General features: G+C 44.7%; 1 long non-coding RNA gene across 2 annotated transcripts in view; it reads right to left on the reverse strand.

Moving 5' to 3' along the window:
* The window catches only part of LOC114899870, a 134,551-nt gene that overhangs the window by 8,493 nt on the left and 107,649 nt on the right, over positions 1-18,409 (reverse strand). Inside the window, exon 5 of one of the 2 annotated variants that reach the window (XR_003794654.1) lies at positions 17,931-17,980. The exons of the other annotated variant lie outside the window; for it this stretch is intronic. This is a non-coding gene — a long non-coding RNA (uncharacterized LOC114899870). Of the gene's footprint in view, positions 1-17,930; positions 17,981-18,409 lie in introns of those variants that run through there. 2 annotated transcript variants of the gene reach the window in all.

Here is an 18,409-nt window from a genome sequence, read left to right on the forward strand (position 1 = left end):
GCAGCTGACTGCCCCCAGCCGTCTGCTTTTTCTGGAATTGCCCACAGAGGAACAGAGCTGCCCTTTCCCAGGGCCGTGGCCCCTTCCTTCCCAGGAGCAGTCTGCACACAGTGACTGAGGTAGGAGTATAAATGTCTGGCCCACTTGCTCCAACTCAGGACAACCCAGAAGGGCAGGCCCTACCTCAGCACCACATGAGGAGACAGCTGGGTCTGTTTGGAAACTGCATCAGAGGCCAATTTCTCTCTCCCATTTGCTGATCCCAGGAGCATCTTGAATAAACTTCCTATGCACTAAATTCCATCTCAGGGTCTGCTTCCTGAGGATCCCAACTTCTGATACTAGGTAAGTGTAAAACATCTAGTTAATGGGAGACCTAGAGCAGACTCCATTCACAGAAACGATGAGGAATACATTAGTGAGAGGGGCACCAGTGTCACTGGGGAACCCAGTACTGGCTGTCCTCTGTTGACCAGAGGAGAGAGATAATAGGAATTACTGTTATAAAACTGGGCTCCCTGTTAACAATGGGGATGATAGCCTGGCTATAGCATAGAAGTCATGTGGTCATACGTAATGATCAGAAGCAAGGTGAGTCCAATTATAATAATGAGCCTGCAGGTCAGTAAGGCAACCAGGGACAGACAACTGTGAGATGACTAGTAGAACATAGTGTTCCCAGGCTTCCCATACTGTATGAGCAGCCAGCAGGGTACTGCTGAGTTTATACAACCAAAAGAATCAAGGATGAACAATCAAGAGATTGAGCACGGTTTCCTCAGTAAAAGGCATGATTCCTTGCCCAGTTTCTACATCTGAGCCCATGGTCTGAAGGAGAGACCAGGCCCTATGAGAAGGATCCTGAAACACCATGGCAAATGCTGACAATAATTATTCCCCCAGCACTTCCCTAAAGGTACCTCTAAGGTCATTGATTCAGGCAGCCATACACTAGAGAAAGGGGAATATCCAGCTATTTAAGGACTGTCGGACAGACAGCCTGGGTGATATTGATAGTTGGGGGCCCGAAGTGTCATCGTGATCCCTGTTAGAATGGGAGCAGATGGGGGCCAGGGAATAAATGAAGCCCCTGTCGGGCCCAGCACACAGTGGGTCCACTGGGTCAATGGATCCACCCTGTGGTCATTTTCTTGACTGCTGACTGTATAGTTGGAAGGGACACACTTGGTAGTTGAAAGAAGCCCCAGACAGGCTCCTTGGCCTATGGAGTAAGAGTTATTGCAGTGGGGAAAGCCATGCAAAAGGCTCTAAAACTGTTCTTGCCTCAGGCCGAGATAGGAAATAAAAGATAATATGGTTTCCTATGTGGGAATGGCAAAGACTAAAGCCACCCCTAAATTCTAAAGCATGTATGAGGTGGTGGTCCCCATCACATCCCCATTTAAGTCTCCAGTATGGCCCCTACGAAAAACAGAGGGATCACGTTGGATGATGTGATCTCCCCAAAACTCAACCAAATCATAGCCCCAGTTGGAACTGTCACACTAGAAGTAACATCTTTCTACAGCAGGTTAAAACAGCTTCAGTTACATGGTATAAGGGCATTGACCTACATAACGAGTTAACTCTTTTCCATCTCAATCAGCAAGGAGAATTAGAAGCGATTCAAATGAAACTGACAATGGTATACATTTATGGTCTTGCCCCAAGGTGACGTGAACTCACCATCCTCTGTCTCAGTAGAGTCTGAAGAGACCAGGACCTTCTGGGCAGTCTACACGTATAGTGAACATATATGTTCACTATATCCACACTATCTTGCTAATCCACCTGGATGACCAAGAACTGGCAAGGGCGTTGGAGACTTTGTGGGAAAAAAGTTCAATCTATCAATAGGTAGAGATAGAGAGATAAAGGGCAAGGGTGAGAGTACTAGCTAAAGGAAGAGAGAGAGAATGCTAGCCAGAGACAGAGAGAGGGAGAGAGAGAGAGAGAGAGAAACTAGCTAATGAGAGAGATGGAGAGGGTGGAATACAAACTTTATGTCAATACCAAATAATCTGCAGCATTCCAGGCCATCCCACCCCCCTGAAGATATTATTGTATCTTATACCTCTCACAACTAAGAAGAAAGCACCATGCTTTCTTGGTAGTCCTCTTTGGGTTCTTGAGAGACAGTACATTCCTGACTTGAGAATACACAAGTGACATGTAAGGTTGCCAGCTCTGAGTGGGGCTCAGAAAGAAAGGACCAGGCAACAGGTTCAGAGTGTGGTAGGAGCAGCCTGCCACTTGATCTAGTCAACTCATTGGATCTTATGATACAAAAAGATGTTGTGCAGAGTGTATGGCAAACCCCACAGGAGAATCAGAATTTAGAACTCTAAGCTTCTGGAGCAAGGGTATGCCATCTATAGCAGAGAACTAAACACCATTCAAAAGAGGGTTCCTTGCATGCTCTTGGGTCCTGGTAGAGATGGAACATCTGACCATAAGACACCAAGCGACCATGCAGCCAGAGCTACCCATTGTGGGGGGTTTATCAGACCCACCAAGTCATAAGGTTGGTCAGGCATAAAAGCCATCAATTGTAAGATGGAAGTAGGACATCCAGGATCAGGCATGAGCAGGGCCAGAGGGTGAAAACTGCAGAAGCCCTTGTCATCCACCATTGTTGCACTTGCCCTTAGCAAACATCTATGACCACATAGGAGGCCCCTCATGACCACCTGATGAAGGTGGGAAAAGGCCAAATTTGGTTTATGGATGGCTCAGTGTGTGGGTACAAGCTGAAAATGGACTCCTGGTGAACTGCAGCCCCGTTAAGTGGTGGCCTGCATGAATGAGGGGAAATCCTCTCCAAAGGCAAAGCTTTAGGTGGTATATCTGATCATACACTGTGTATGGAAAGAGGAGTCAGCCAAGGTAAGAATTTCCCTAGACTCATGAGTAGCGGTGAGTGGCTTGGCTGGGCAGGGACCTGGAACCAAGATGTTTGGAAAATCAGGGACAAGAAAATCTGAGAAAGAAGCATGTTGATGGATCTATAAGAATGGGTGTGAAACATGAAAATCTTTTTATATTATGTTAATGACCATCAGAGAGTAAACACCATGGAATAAATAGTCAACTAAATATCCAACTACACATAATAGCTAAGCCAGTTGATGTCATCCAGCCTCTGTCATTAGTCACCCTAATCCTGGTGTGATGGGTTCATGAATAAGATAGCCATCGTGACGGGGATAGAGGGCATGCCTGGGCCCTAAAGTACAGGCTCCCACTTATCAAAGCCAACTTAGTTGTTGTCACCACCAAATGTCTCATTTGACACACAAAGACTAGTGTTGAGCCCATCCCTTGAGATCAACCACCCACTTGGTGGTAAATTGATCAAAGGAGATTCTTTTCACCCTGGATGGGGCAGCAATTCTTCTTAATCGAAATCAACATATATCCTGTTTGCAAGACTGTGGCCTGCTTGACTACAGACGTTTAATCTACTGACATCCACTTAATATGTCACTTACTATCCACTTAATATTCCACTTAATGTCACCTCTGACTAAGGGACCCACTTTGTAGAAAAGGAGGTGTGGCAGTGGGCACACAACCAAAGGATCCATTGGTTCTATTAAGTATGACAACACACAGAATCTGTAGACCTGATAAAGCAGTGAAATGGTTTTTTGAGGGCACAGCTGAAGTGCTAGTTTAGAGATGATATCTGCAAGAACTGGGTACCATCCTCCAGGATAAGAAATACATCTTTAATCAACAACCAACATATGGTGCTGTGCCCTGATAGGGGGATTTAATGGGGATGGGGACCAAGAAGTGGAAGGAGGAGTGGCCCTGCTCACCATCACTCCCAGTGGCCCACTTGAGAAATCTGAGTTTTCCATCCCCACAACTTTAGGCTCTAGAAGTCATGGTTCCCAGAGACGGGGAGGGGTCCCCTGCTCCGGAGCAGAGATGGCCTTGAAATATGGATGGGCCTGACCTACTCACATGATAATCACATAGGTTATCCAGTGATTCCCAGTGATGTCCAGTGATACCCAGTAATAGCTAATAATGTCAGGCAAGTCCCCAAGGAATCCGTATGTAACTAAATTTCCCTAGAGTAGAAGATTCTTGTGGTTAATTTCTTGGGCGCTTTGGAGACAGCCCTAAAAGAGCATCAGAGACAGGCTTGCAGTCAGACATTCAGAGGTATGAGTAAAGCAGTGTCCCTCTCCTTTCAGAGAGCCACCCCACAAGCACACCTGGGTAGAGGAGAGCCACGCTTCCTCACAGGTGTGTCACCACACACCCAGGTTCCATGAATGGGTTACAGGTGTGTGTGGGGATTCTGCTCTCGGAGCCTGCAGGGCAGCTGGGCGGGGCCTGGGGCAGCCAGAGAGAGCCTCCAGCAGAAATCAGCCTCTTCCAGACCTCCTCACTAGGTTTTTCTAAAGAAGCAAGATCTGATGTTGCTTCCGTCATGAAAAACTCAACAAGCATCTGAGTAGAAGAATGAAGGATATGGGAAGCCAGGTGGGTCCTAGAAAGATCTTGTTTTGACGTTTGCCAACTTAACGCATACTTTGTGGTGGCCATATTAGAAGGGATCAATGTGTGAGTTCTCTGGACTTTATTTAGATTTCCCTAAATAATCCTCCATAGAGCTGTGTTGTTTCTCTATTCTGTGGCCAATTAAATCGGCCATCAGATCTTACTATGAAGAAAAATTCACCTGAAAGGGCGTCACCTGGGTAAACATCCTTGAACAGAAGTGCTGAGTCAGTTTAGAGCTGGTCCTCACCCAGGCAGGTATTCTCCCTTCCTGGGGTGAAGGGCTGTTTCGATATTGCTCAAGAAATGAGAAAACATCTTCTTCTCTCATAGTAGTTGCCCTTGAGGTATCCAACATACTTTTGAATCTTCCCAGGCATCCTTCTTCCCACTCACCCCCCCTTGATGGTGCCATATGCTTTCATCTTAGAAAGAAGTGCTGGTTTTTTACTTTCCCTTTATTTGCTGCAGGGCAGTGTCAGACAGTGCATCTATCCAGGGAGTGAGGTTCAAGGAGACTGTAGGGGAGAGGTATTGTTTCTGTCAGGAAGCCACGCTTGCTGAGTTTGTGGTCTACTTGGACCCTCCATCGTGGCCTTGGGCAGGCCACTTGGCCTGGGCCTCAGAGGGATTCAGTCACCAATGTAGAGCTGGTGGTGGCTTAGGGTGAGCTACTCTGACACCCAAAGAGAAAAGAAGCCTTGCAATTACCAAGCGCTTCTGCTGTGACAGGCTCACATGGAACTCCCCAACTCATAATAGAACGTTTCTCACTTCTTTGTGTGAGAGTTTTTTTGGTGTTTGAGTCAGAAGCAAATACAGGCAAAGTTACACTGGTTCCTCCAGTCTCACCAGCATTGGATCCGGGAGCAAAGCAGTGACCGTTCCAGATTTTCATCTCAAACCAGTGCCAACTGTTTGTCTTCCCACTGCTGGGTGGCAGGCCGAGCAGGGGGCAGGATGCTGAAGGGTCTTTTGTGTTTATCACCTCTTGTTTTTTATGATAACTTTATATGGTCGTTCCCAGCTACTAAACTCATACAGAGATCAGGACAAGGTCTCTTTGCTTCTACTTTTCTCCTTTATAACAACAAACAGAGTCTCCTGAGACTGGAAACATTTGTTTTCTCAGCCCACTAACTCCAACTACAGTAAATTTCCTCCTTATCATCACTATTTAGTTTGTAATTATTCCAGTCTACGAACTCCCACAGAGGTTGGGGATATCCGTGGCTAAATTGCATGAATCACTGATTTGGGGTCCTTCATTGTCATTAATAAACTCAGGACATAGGAGTCCCTAGAGGTCCAGCTCCTCCAATTTGATGAACATTTATGTTTACACTCCAGGGACAGAAATGGAAGCTGTTGGCAAGGACCTTGCCATGAAGATCAGAAGTTTCATTTAAGTCTATCATGATTGCAGGTTCTGTTTATTCTCTTGCTGTAAAATGGCTAATGAGAAGCTGATCTGGTTAAGTTATGAGAATGGCATCTAAAACAATGAAGAAATGAAACTCTAATCAGGCACATACCACCTCTTCCCAAAGCTACAGATCACCAGATCTCAAGTTACCCTGACTTTCGGCTCTATAGGGAATTGAAAGGAATCAACCTAAAAGACAGCTGCTAAAAATAGCTCCTCCCCAAATATTTTAAACTTACATATGAAAGCTATGTTTCATTGAATGGCTGTGAACATCAATAATTGTTGGTGGCAGTATGGGGGATGGGGAGACCTTTAGAGTTTGCCCTCAGTCTTAATTAGAAATCATATTGGCTTGCAGGCTTACATTAATTTACGGGACCAACTAAGCTACGTATGACTAGACGTGCACACGTAGAGGCACCAAAAGGAGCGTTAAACAGTCATCTTCATCATCAGCCAGCCAACACACAAACTGCATTAAAGCCCTGGATACACAGAGAACAAGAGCTACACAACACCCCAGATGTTTTAGAATCATTTATCCTGCAGGAAGCTATGCAGTTTCCTGGTGTATCTTAAGCGAACTCATCGGCTAGAAATCTAGTCGTTGTGGATATTAGGAAATAGTGGTACAGTGGCAGAGACCTGGGCTGTTGCTTGGCTTTGAGTTGGTGATCCATAGTGGGAAGAAGGTAGCCTAGGGAGTCCCTGCAGGGCTCCGTGGAAGTCATTTACATATGCTCTTTAGAAGTGCCCCTCTCTCACCAGCCCTTGGGGACATCACAGATGGCAAACAGGGAAGGCTCACGGAACCCCAACATCTGGTCAAATGGTTCCACATAAGGAAAGAGAGTTAAATCTCTTTGATTAGAGTAGGTTACACACTCCTCTAGGACCTCCATTCTCTCCCTTCAGGAACAATGATCTTAAAGTTTCAGACAGATTTTGAACCCATTCAAAACCCAAGAATAGGGCTTCCCTGGTGGCGCAGTGGTTGAGAGTCCACCTGCCGATGCAGGGGACGCGGGTTCGTGCCCCGGTCCGGGAGGATCCCACATGCCGCGGAGCGGCTAGGCCCGTGAGCCATGGCTGCTGAGCCTGCACGTCCGGCGCCTGGGCTCCTCAACGGAAGGGGCCACGGCGGTGGGGTCCGCGTACCGCAAAACAAACAAACAAACAAAAAACCCCAAGAATAGCTATCTCAGTAGAAGAACTTATTAACACAGAGATTTACATGAGTGAAACTAGTCAATAAGAGAAGAGACTTAGGGAGGATGAAAGGAAATGAAGAGAAAAGGGAATGAATAACTAAACAGTTCAAGTCAGAGTTTGATTTTATTTCCCATCCCCTAATCTTCATAAACCAAGATTTTTATACATTGGTTCTATCGATAAGAACCAGTTAAAAAATAAGGGAGAAGAGAGCCTTAAATAAATAATAAAGCTAACAGAGACCCAGGGACAGATCCTTTCCTCAAATGCACAGCTTGCTGCTCCACATATAGTATCTTGAAAAATCTTTACTGCCTTCAAAGATACAGCCCTTGGCACCGAGCACCATGCCTCCAAGTTTAAAATGTGGACCTCCATATTTATGTTCCCCAGATGGTGGGATTTATAAATGCACCATGGGGTGCTATTGAAATTAATAATTTAATTCATTTCCGTGATTGTGCCGTGATTGCTAGTCATTATGGCAATAGCATAGTTAGCAGAGTCTCTCAGTTCTGGGATGTAGCTGAAGGGTAATCTCAGAGAGAGTAATTCCTCTGTCATCCTATTTCAAATGCAGTCAATCCCTTCTGAATGGGGAATAGCCAAAAGTTTCTGGAATTAAAATGAAGACAGCATCAACCTAGTTAGATGAAGATGGCTTCAATTTATGTGATTTCAGAAGTTTGAAAGCAGTTCTCTAAGGACCAGTGAAATGATCTGTGATTATTTAGCTTGGAGAAGGAACAGATAAGGAGAGACCCCAAGCACTGTCTCCAAACACACAAATCTCTCACTCTCTGTCTGTGGACAATCTACATCCAAACGCTTGAGAATTAACTGCACTTTTACTTTCTATTCCCACTTGTCTGCTTATCAAGGGAATATATTGGCAGCTGGGCTAAATGACTTCTGAAGTCTCTTCCAGAGATTCTCAGAGATTCACCGAGTCAATGGTGGGGTGGAGGGAATAGTGGAAAAACAGTTCTGTATTTCCTCAAGGGAAGTCCTTGCTTCTCTCAGCCTAACGACCTGGAAGCCTAAATGTGTAAGAGGGAAAATTATTGGGCAATGGCACACATAAGTTTGGCCAATGTGAGCCCACTGGAATTTTGAACCCAAGAGGCTGTATGAAACTGCCTTGGATTTATAAAGTGCCTCTTCTTCTTTGAGAAACCTAAACCTATTTCCATATTTCCCTTATTATCCTCAAAGTTTTTGTTAATCATAGAAGTAAGGCCTGACCTATAGATCCTCATTCAATAGCTAAAGGAACTAATCCATGAATAATAACATAATCCCCCAAGACGTTGGAAATAGATTCTGCTACCTTCACTCCTCTCCTTGGCTCCATCCATTCGATTTCGCCTTTGGACAACTCTATTTCTGCCCAACGCTCAGAGCCTGAATGAGCAGGAAGAGAAGCAGAATGATTTCTTACATCACTTCCACCAGCAACAACCCTGCACAGGGCACAGGCTCAGACTCTGCCCACCACTGCATTCAAGAGAGGGGAAGAGTTAGTTAGCAAACAGAAAGCAGAAGATGAACACAGATACCTCCACCTCCCAAGAGGAGGAATGGGACCTAGCAACTCCATAAAGACCAGACCCTTCTCTTTTGCTTCACACTCCTGTCTCATGTGGGTCAAGGAGCTCTCAGGATGGATCCAGGACACAGAAGCGTAACTACCTTTTTGTCCCAACCTGGTATCAAGGAAAGCTTTAAAAAGGCTGTGGGTTTGAGGAAATGGCAACTAAAATTTGCCCTACTGTTGTTTTTCAGAAACTACACAGTAAACGTCACTGATGAAGTAAGTACATGGTGACTGCAGGCAGGACACCCCGGTAATTGTTCTGAGTGATAACGGTGAACATTCCATGCTAAATGCCCAGGGCTCCTTCCTTATCTCCCTAACTGCCTCACCTCTTACTTTCCTGACAGTTTGTACCTCTTCAATAGTGCTTCTCATACCATGTTTAGACTGCAGACTCTGAGAAAGTCTGCCCTACTCACCTCCATAGCTGTCTCCATGACACCAACACAGGGGTTCCCACACAGGAGAAGGTCGGGAGATGTTACTGAATCACATTCATCTGATTAGTGGAAACAGTAGGTGTCACTAAAGGGTGGGTGGTGGAATTTGCTCTATTTTCTTTCTGGTAATGAAAAGAAGAGGTAAGGAGGACCCAGACTCCTTAAGTATATTGCACCTTACCTATGTGACAAAAGAGAATGAAGTTAAGGTGGCATTTTTCGCAGAAATGAAGGAGCTCTTCTACTTGGCAACATTGAAGGTGTTGAGGGACGGGTGGGAGATTTGGAGCCACTGATTATTTTTCCTCTTCCCATTACTCTCATGCAGTTGTTATTGTGGCTGCTGTTGGTGACATTTCACAGGGCATAACTTACTCTTGAAAACACCTTCCAGTGACCTGGCAAAAGTATGTAGTAAATAGGCCCTTGGACTAAAAGTCAAGTGAATTATGTCCTAATCCCAGCACTTTCCCCAACTTGCTGTGTGAACTTGTGCAAATCTTGGAGCTGCCCTTGTTCTCGGCGTCCTCTTTTTAAGGGTGCCGTAGTGGAAGGAGAGTGGGCTTGGGGGTTAAACAAACATGGGTTTAAATACCACACCTTACTTTTATAAGTTGAGTGGGCTTGGGCGTTAAACAAACATGGGTTTAAATACCACACCTTACTTTTATAAGTTATGTGGCCTTGGGCAAGTTAAGTCACTCGCATAGTCTCAAGTTCTTCATTTTTAACATGAGGGTAGCCTGTCCTAATACAGAGAACTTTAAATGAGCTCATACACGTAAAACGCTTTGCCAAATACCTGGCATAAACTAGGCATCCAAATATGTTATTTGCTTCACTTTTCTATGAAATGGGTGTTATAGGCTGAATGTTTATATTCCCCCCAAAATTCATATGTTGAAACCTAATGCCCAATGTGCTGGTATTAGGAGGTGGGGCTTTGGGAGGTGATTAGGTCATGAGGGTGGAGCCCTCATGAATGGGATTAGTGCCCTTATAAAAGAGGCTCTAGAGAGCTACCTCACTCCTTCTACCCTGTGAGGACACAATGAGAAGTCAGCCATCTACAACCTGGAAGAGGGCTCTCACTAGAACCCGACCATGCTGGCATACTGGCCTCCAGAACTTTGAGCAATAAGTTTCTGCTGTTTATAACCACCTGGTTTGTGCTGTTTTGTTATAGCAGACTTAAGACAATGGGGTTTCATCACCTCCTTGTCAAGTTGTTTTAAGGATCAAATGAGATTATAGATGATAAAGTTCACTGAAAACTGCAAAATACTGTGCATTTGTATTCGCATGGGAATAAGAGAAACAGAACATAAATAACTACGCACTATTGTATTATGCTTCAATATCCAAAGAAAATTATCTAGTGTTTTCAAAGTTGTTGTTTTTTGTGTGTGTGGTAGACGGGCCTCTCACTGCTGTGGCCTCTCCCATTGCAGACCACAGGCTCCAGACACGCAGGCTCAGCGGCCACGGCCCACGGGCCCAGCCGCTCCACGGCATGTGGGATCCTCCTGGACCAGGGCACAAACCCATATCCCCTGCATCGGCAGGCAGACTCTCAACCATTGCGCCACCAGGAAAGCCCTTCAAAGTATTTTTAAAACAATTTTTAAGAAGGAAACCAACATGAATTGTTTTTATTGTAAGAAGCCATTTGTGGGGTTGGGCTAGGGAGAGGAAATGAAACTCCAAGTGTGATAAGTTATAGAAGGATGACAGAGGTGGCTCTAATTTACACCTATATTCTGGCTCATCAGCAAAAGTGAGTTCCAATCCAAACTAAATGTGTCAGCACTAGTTACAATAACCAGGACGTGGAAGTAACGTAAGTGTCCATCAACAGAGGAATGGATGAAGAAGATGTGGTGCATATATACAATGGAATATTACTCAGCCATAAAAAAGAATGAAATAATGTCATTTTCAGCAACATGTATGGACCTAGAGATTGTCATACTGAGTGAAGTAAGGCAGACAGAGAAAGACAAATATCATGTGATATCGCTTATATGTGGAATCTAAAAAAGGCTACAAATGAACTTATCTACAAAACAGAAATAGAATTACAGATGTAGAAAATAAACTTATGGTTACCAGGGGGGAAGGAGGGGAGGGATAAATTGGAAGATTGGGATTGACATATACACAACTACTGTATATAAAATAGATAACAAATAAGGACCTACTGTATAGCGAAGGGAACTCTACTCAATACTCTGTAATGGCCTATATGGGAAAAGAATCTAAAAAAGAGTGGATATATGTATATGTATAACTGATTCACCTTGTTGTACCCTGAAACTAACACAACATTGTAAATCAACTATACTCCAAAATTTTTTTTAAAAAACACACAACGAACTAAATGTGTCACAATAGAAGGATTAGTCCAATGACCATTTCAGTCAATCTTGAGTGATTCATGCTCATTGGAGACTTTGTGAAGATGGATAATGGCTAGAGTTCTTTGCTATAGCCTCCTGCTAAGTGTGCCAGGCATATAAAAACACCTTGGCCGCTCTAATTCAGTAGGACAACTCTTTCCAAACTCTGATGCAGGGAGCACTTTTCCACAGAATGTTTATAGTGCTCTGGAGTCAAATATGTTTAGGAAAATCTTTACCTTTATCTCAGATATTCACAGCACGCATTTCTAGAGTAAAGCTTCTGGGAGGTCTTGGAGAATTAAGTACATTTGTTTAACCCAGAATTTCCCAAACTAATTAAACCATAAGATTTTTCCCCTTTCCTCTGCAAAGTCACAATTCATGGCTGTTAGAACAATGTTTTATGTAAACACAAATCCAAGAAGAGATCTGTCTCCCAACCATGGACCCTGTTCTGTTATACAGGGGCCATAGTCAGTATGCCGCAGAGTGAGGTTGGTGGGAAACAAGAGCTTCAGGGCCTTTGCTAGATAATTGTGCATATTCTTCCATCAGTGTTGTGGAACCAGGATGTCACTTGGAAGAGCAGAGATCATAGATGTATATTTCAGTGTGGCAAATATTCACCACCACATGGACGCTGCAGAGGGTCTTGGGTGAGGGAGGCCTATGTAGCACCACCCAATGCCAGAGCACATTTCATTCTCAGATCGAGCCATCAGCAAAGGGAGGTATGGAGAGAGAAAACTGAGGCACTGCCCTCATTCCGCAATGATGCAGCAAATGCACTAAAAGTCAACCCCCACCCCTTACTCTCCCTCCCCTGCTCAAAACCATTTCAGATCCAAATAATAGCGAAACTTGTCATTGAGAGAAATCTGGCATCTTCAAGGTGGTTATACAGTTTCTAAATTCACTCTCTGAACATGGTTCTAGCTTAAAGAGCAGAAGCTTAAATCGAGTAGTAAAAATCATACGGAGTAACAGGACACAGGTTTCACATCCTTTTCCCCCAGCACCCTGTGCCCACACACACACACTTATTCTTCTATTTATTTTCCTCCACTATTCAGATTCATTGGCATCATCCTTTCCTCCCAGCGATGATCTACACCATTGTCTTCTTGCCACACAATCCAATTCAAGACAATTGTTTCTTATCCACTGTGTGCCAGGCACTGACTTAGAGTCATCCGTTCTCGGGGTCATCTTGGAGCAGACTCATCTTGGCTTCTGCCCTCTCATGCACGGTATTTAACTGATCACAAAATCCCATCGATTCTACCTCTGAAATATCACCCCACTGTTACCAGATCTACTTCCTTAACTATCCTCCCACGGCCCTCCTTCTGGTCCTCATCAGTTCTCACCCAGAAAAATGCAGCAGCCTGATGGGTCTTCCTGCCTCCAGAATTAATCCACTTCCATGCTTGGGCAGCCAAAGATCTGACCGTGAACTAATGATGCTCTGCATCATCTACAGAAAACAGCCTCAACTTTAGGCAGCAGCATGAGGGGTCCTTCATAGTCTGGCCCCTCACTACCTTTACAATTCCAAGTTTCCAGGACTCTTGCCTTCTCCCTTTCCTCCATCATACCTCCCCCAGCAACAATGGAGTCTTATTCATTATTCTTAGTATATAATGCTAGGTCTGGCACAAAGCATGTACTCAGCAAATTCCTGTCAAATGATATGTGGCATAAATGTATGAATGAATGGATGAAAAAGTAAATATATTACTTTCGTACTGCTGCTGTAAAAAGTTACCACAAATTTATTGGTTTAAGACAGCGGTCCTGGGACATCCCTAGTGGCCCAGTGGTTAAGAATCCACCTGCCAATGCAGGGGACACAGGTTCTATCCCTGGGCCAGGAACATCCCACATGCCACGGAGCAACTAAGCCCGTGCGCCACAACTACTGAACCTGCACTCTAGAGCCCGTGAGCCACAACTACTGAGCCCGCGTGCCACAACTATGGAAAGCCCGTGCGACTAGAGCCCCTGCTCCACAACAAGAGAGGCCACCACAATGAGAAGCCTGTGCACTGCAATGAAGAGTAACCCCCACTCGCCACAACTAGGGAAAGCCCATTCACGGCAATGAAGACCCAATGCAGCAAAAAAAATAAATAAATAAAGACAGCAGGGGCTTCCCTGGTGGCGCAGTGGTTGAGAGTCGGCCTGCCGATGCAGGGGACACGGGTTCGTGCCCCGGTCCGGGAAGATCCCACATGTCGCAGAGCGGCTAGGCCCGTGAGCCACGGCCGCCGAGCCTGTGCGTCTGGAGCCTGTGCTCCGCAACTGGAGAGGCCACAACACTGAGAGGCCCGTGTACCGCAAAAAGAAAAACAAAAAAAAACAACCAAACAAAAAACAGCAGTCCCCAACCTTTTTGGCACCAGGGACCGGTTTCGTGGAAGACAGTATTTCCACGCAGGGAGGGTGGGGGGTGCGGGTGGGGGGATGGTTGTTCAGGCAGTAATGTGAGCGATGGGGGGCGGCAGATGAAGCTTCCGTCACTTGCCTGCCGCTCAGCTCCTGCTGTGCAGCCGGTTCCTAACAGGCCCCGGACTGGTACCGGTGCACAGAGAGGGGGTTGTGGAAAACTGGTTTAAGACAACACAAGGTCATTATATTATAGTTCTGGAAGTCAGAAGTCCAAAATGGGTTAACAGGGCTGCATTCCTTCTGGAGGCTCCAGGGAAGAACCTGTTTCCTTGTCTCTTCCAGCTTCTAGAGGCCACCTTATTCCCTGGCTTAATGCCCCTTCTTGTATCTTCACATCACTCTAAACTCTGCTTTGATCATCCCATATCCTTCTTCTCTCTATATCTCTGACTTTGACACTCCTGCATCCTTCTAGTAAGGACCTTTGTGACTACATCATAGAGTCTATCTGGATAATCCATAATAATCTCCTTGTCTCAAGTGCTTAACTCAATCATACGCAAAGTTCCTTTTGCCATGTAAGGCAACATAGTTAACAGTTTTGGAGATTAGGATGTGAATGTCTTGGGGTGGGAGGCATTCTTCAGCCTTCCACAGTGAAGCAATAGATTTTTTTTTTGAATGAGAAGTATCATAGTAGTATAAGCTGCCAGGGAAAATATAAAAAGGTGAGTCTAAACTCTGCCTAGAAAATCAAGGAAAAGCTTCACAGAGGGAATGGTGCTTGAGCTGGGTTTGACGCATATGCAGGAGTTCTAAAGGGACACAGGGAGGCAGTTCTTCTATGTGGAGGAAAGGGCATAACCAAAAGCAGAAGCATGGGGACAGGGGCCAGTGGGTTGACAGGACAGAAGCGCAGGTTTCAAGTGGAGGGTACAGTGAAAGGGAGAGTGGACTAGAGGGCAGGATCTTACATGCCAAGCTAAGGAGTTTGGAGTTTACTCTGAAGTATGTGGGGAATCATTTGGGAAGCAAGCAGGGATATGAAACGATTATGTTCTAGAACAGCACTAGCCAATAGAACTTTCTGCAATGATGCAAATGCTCTCTATCTACACTGTTCAATGGGCAACCATGAGCCGCATGAGCTATTGAGCACTTAAAATGTAGCCAGAGTAACTGAATTTTAAATTTTATTTAATTTTAATTAATTTAAATGTAAATAGCTATATGTGGCTTGTGGCTACCATATTGGACAATACTGTTCTGGAAAGATCACCTGGAGGATGGATTGAAGGTGATTTGTAGGTATGGGAGACTAAAAGGCAGGGAGCCCAGAGGCATCTGCCCAGATGAAAAGCGAACACAACCTAAAATACTGGCAGTAGTGATGACAGTTGGTGGAGACATTAGAGAGGGTTGTCATACTAGGAGCGTTTGATTGATTGAATGTAGGTATAGTCAAGTCTAAGAAGAATCTCAGTATCTCATGTGGGTGGTTGAACAGTGCTATTCACCAGGTTAAAGGAGCAGAGTTTAAATGTTATGATGATAAATTTAATTTAACATACCTACTTTTAAGCTTCTTATTAAATGGAAACATTCTAAAATAAATATGTCTACAGCTCATGAGACAGAGATCTGGGCTGAAGGTATAGGTTTGGAAACTATCAGCACATAGGTGAAGGCTGAACCCCTGGGTGTGGATGGTTTTACCCAGGAGGAGTAAATAGCCTAGAAAAGCAGAGGATACAAGACAGAACCTCAGGGAGAATGAGCATAGGCTGGGAGGAATGGATTCTTGAGCTATGAGGAAAACTAGGAGAGAGTGGGGTTGTAGACTCCGAAGGAGGAAGAAATCAGGAAGGAAATGATGAGCTTTTCTTACAGAGCTCAGATGCAATAGTGACTGAAAAGTTGTCATGGGATTTGAGACAGGTGACTTAGCAAGAGCAGTTTCAGCAGAGTGGGGATGGAGGTTGATGGGCAATGGAAGCTGGAGGAGTCATGGGTAATTGTGAGGGAAAAGGCAGAGGCACCATGGTAGACCCTAAGCATTAACTCTTGTCTCAATGAGCTTGACTGAGAGAAAAGGAGAAGGAGACCAGAGGGTAAAGGGGAATACAAAGGTGAAAGATAGGTGAGATTTACTCCCATTTACATGCAGAAGGCAAAGAGACTAAAGCTCGGGGGATGCTGAAAATATAGGAGAGAGAAAAATGGGGATGGATAACGCTGCCAGCTGTCCAAACCAAGCAGTCTATACTTTAGTTTTCCACATGATAAAAGCAAACAAAAACACATAGGTGTAGATTCCATTTTAAAAATTCCATTTGAAAAATATAATTATATGTGCACAAGTAGTACAGTCTAATGTAAAATGTAAGCTATAACACAGATTTTTATCAGTATGCTTTCCCTGTCAGGCCATCTTTGGTCCACAAATTTAATTAAAGAGCCTCTGGTATTTCTGTCGAAACCTCTGACACATCAGAGAATGACTGATAGAGCAAGGTCTCTGCATCTCAGAGAATTAGTCCCTTGTCATTTGCTGAGCCAAGGCCAGAATGACCTTCTTTCCAGAGGCATCAGAGGTGACTATAGGAGCAAAGTTACAAAAGTATAAAATCATTCCCAACTTGCCCCTCAGGTTTCCCCACTGCTCCACTACCAGCACCCTATACACACACACACACACACACACACACACACACACATACACACTTACACAGACACACGCAAACCCTACTTTACATAAGGATAGCTGTCTTAGTCTGTTCTGGCTACAAAATACCATAGATGGGGCGGCTTATAGATGACAGAAATTGATTTCTCCCAGTTCTGGAGGCTGGTTGGCTTCCTGATTCATAGACGGTCATCTTCTCACTGTGTACTTACATGGCAGAAGGATCTCTCTGGAGCCTCCTTTATAAGGACACGAATCCCATTGATAAGGGTTCTGCCCTCATGACTAATCACCTCCCTAAGGCTTCACTTCAAACGCCATCACATTAGGGCTTAGGCTTCAACAATATGAATTATGGAGGGGGTGGGAGGGACAAAAACATTCAGCCAATAACAATGGGATAGTTGTGACCTGGGCTCATCTCCCACCTTCACTCTGATAGCCACCAGTAGGTTTAGAGTTGTCTCTAAGAAGTGGCCTCAGTAGAGTCAGGGCGACTGAAAGGAAGAAGAGAAGGGTCAGGAAGAAAAAGAAGATGGAAATACAGAGGTTCCTGCAGGATAGAGTGTGAAAGTAACACTCATGACACTTGAGGACACCTGGACATTTCATTAGCCATCATAGATTTTGGTCTTGGGAGTGTCAAGCACATACAGAGAGTCAGATTAAGTAATATGGGAAGAGTGACTGTAGGCCAGTGCTTTGTAAACCCTCTGAGGAAGAGGAGTGGGGCGGGAAGAAGGAGAGGAGAAAAGGGAAGGGGAGGGGGATAGAGAAGGTGAGGAGAAGGCTGCAGAAAAGGCCAAGGCAACTCTGTTCTGCTACTCCCTGAATTCTTCACATATCCCCATGTCATCAGCCCATAGTCCCAGTCAAATGCTGGGGTTGAAAATCTGTTCAATGCTAATGGCGCTTGAGTGGGAGATTTCTTTCTCTTTCCTGGCACTCCAAACGGTGGCAGCCTGGCCCTGTCTATTCATTAATGCCTGTTAGTCAATACTGAAGGAGACGACAGAGTACTTGCAAATGACACAGCCAACATGTATTCCTGTGTCTCCAAGGAAGGGAGAATTTGCCAAAAACTCAGATCTTTTTCTTCGGAAAGCTAAACAATAAAAGAGAAGAAGAAGAAACTGGGAGCTGGAAATTTCAGGTTCATTATCGTTTTCAGATAAGGAATATGTGGCTCACAGATGCCTAATGAATTGCCCAAAGAAACAAACCAGAGACCAGGTCTCCTGACTCCCCAGCACGTTCCCTTTCCACTGCTTCAGAGGCTTTCAGATTCAGTTCCCTGGAGGCATCCTGGAAAAAAGGGTGGAAGGAAGCCCAGTTGAGTGGGCAGACTCTGGTTCCCCCACCCCTTCAACCACATTTAAACACAGTGATTCCTTTTGTCTCCCCTACACACACACACACACACACACACAGGGCTTCTACATAATATTTCATTTGAAGCAAATTTCTGTTCCTAAAACTAAGTTAAAAAACACTGCGTATACCATACTTCTATTTATGTTTTACATACAACAAGAAACCAGTCCTTGTTCTAAAGACTCATTATCAAATACAGAAGGCTTTTTTCAATATGAATATGACGTGAAACTGATGAGGGAGTGAACTGAATAGTGAGAGTGCGTGGAAAAAGAGTTAGTGCAGAAAGATTCCCATGCAGCAGGTAGACCTTTCTCTGGAGAGTGTATGACAATGTTTCTCAAACTGTTTTTGTACATT

The sequence above is a fragment of the Monodon monoceros genome, unplaced genomic scaffold, assembly GCF_005190385.1.
Source record: "Monodon monoceros isolate NGI ecotype Baffin Bay Population unplaced genomic scaffold, NGI_Narwhal_1 Super_Scaffold_18, whole genome shotgun sequence".
Taxonomy (NCBI): Eukaryota; Metazoa; Chordata; class Mammalia; order Artiodactyla; family Monodontidae; genus Monodon; species Monodon monoceros.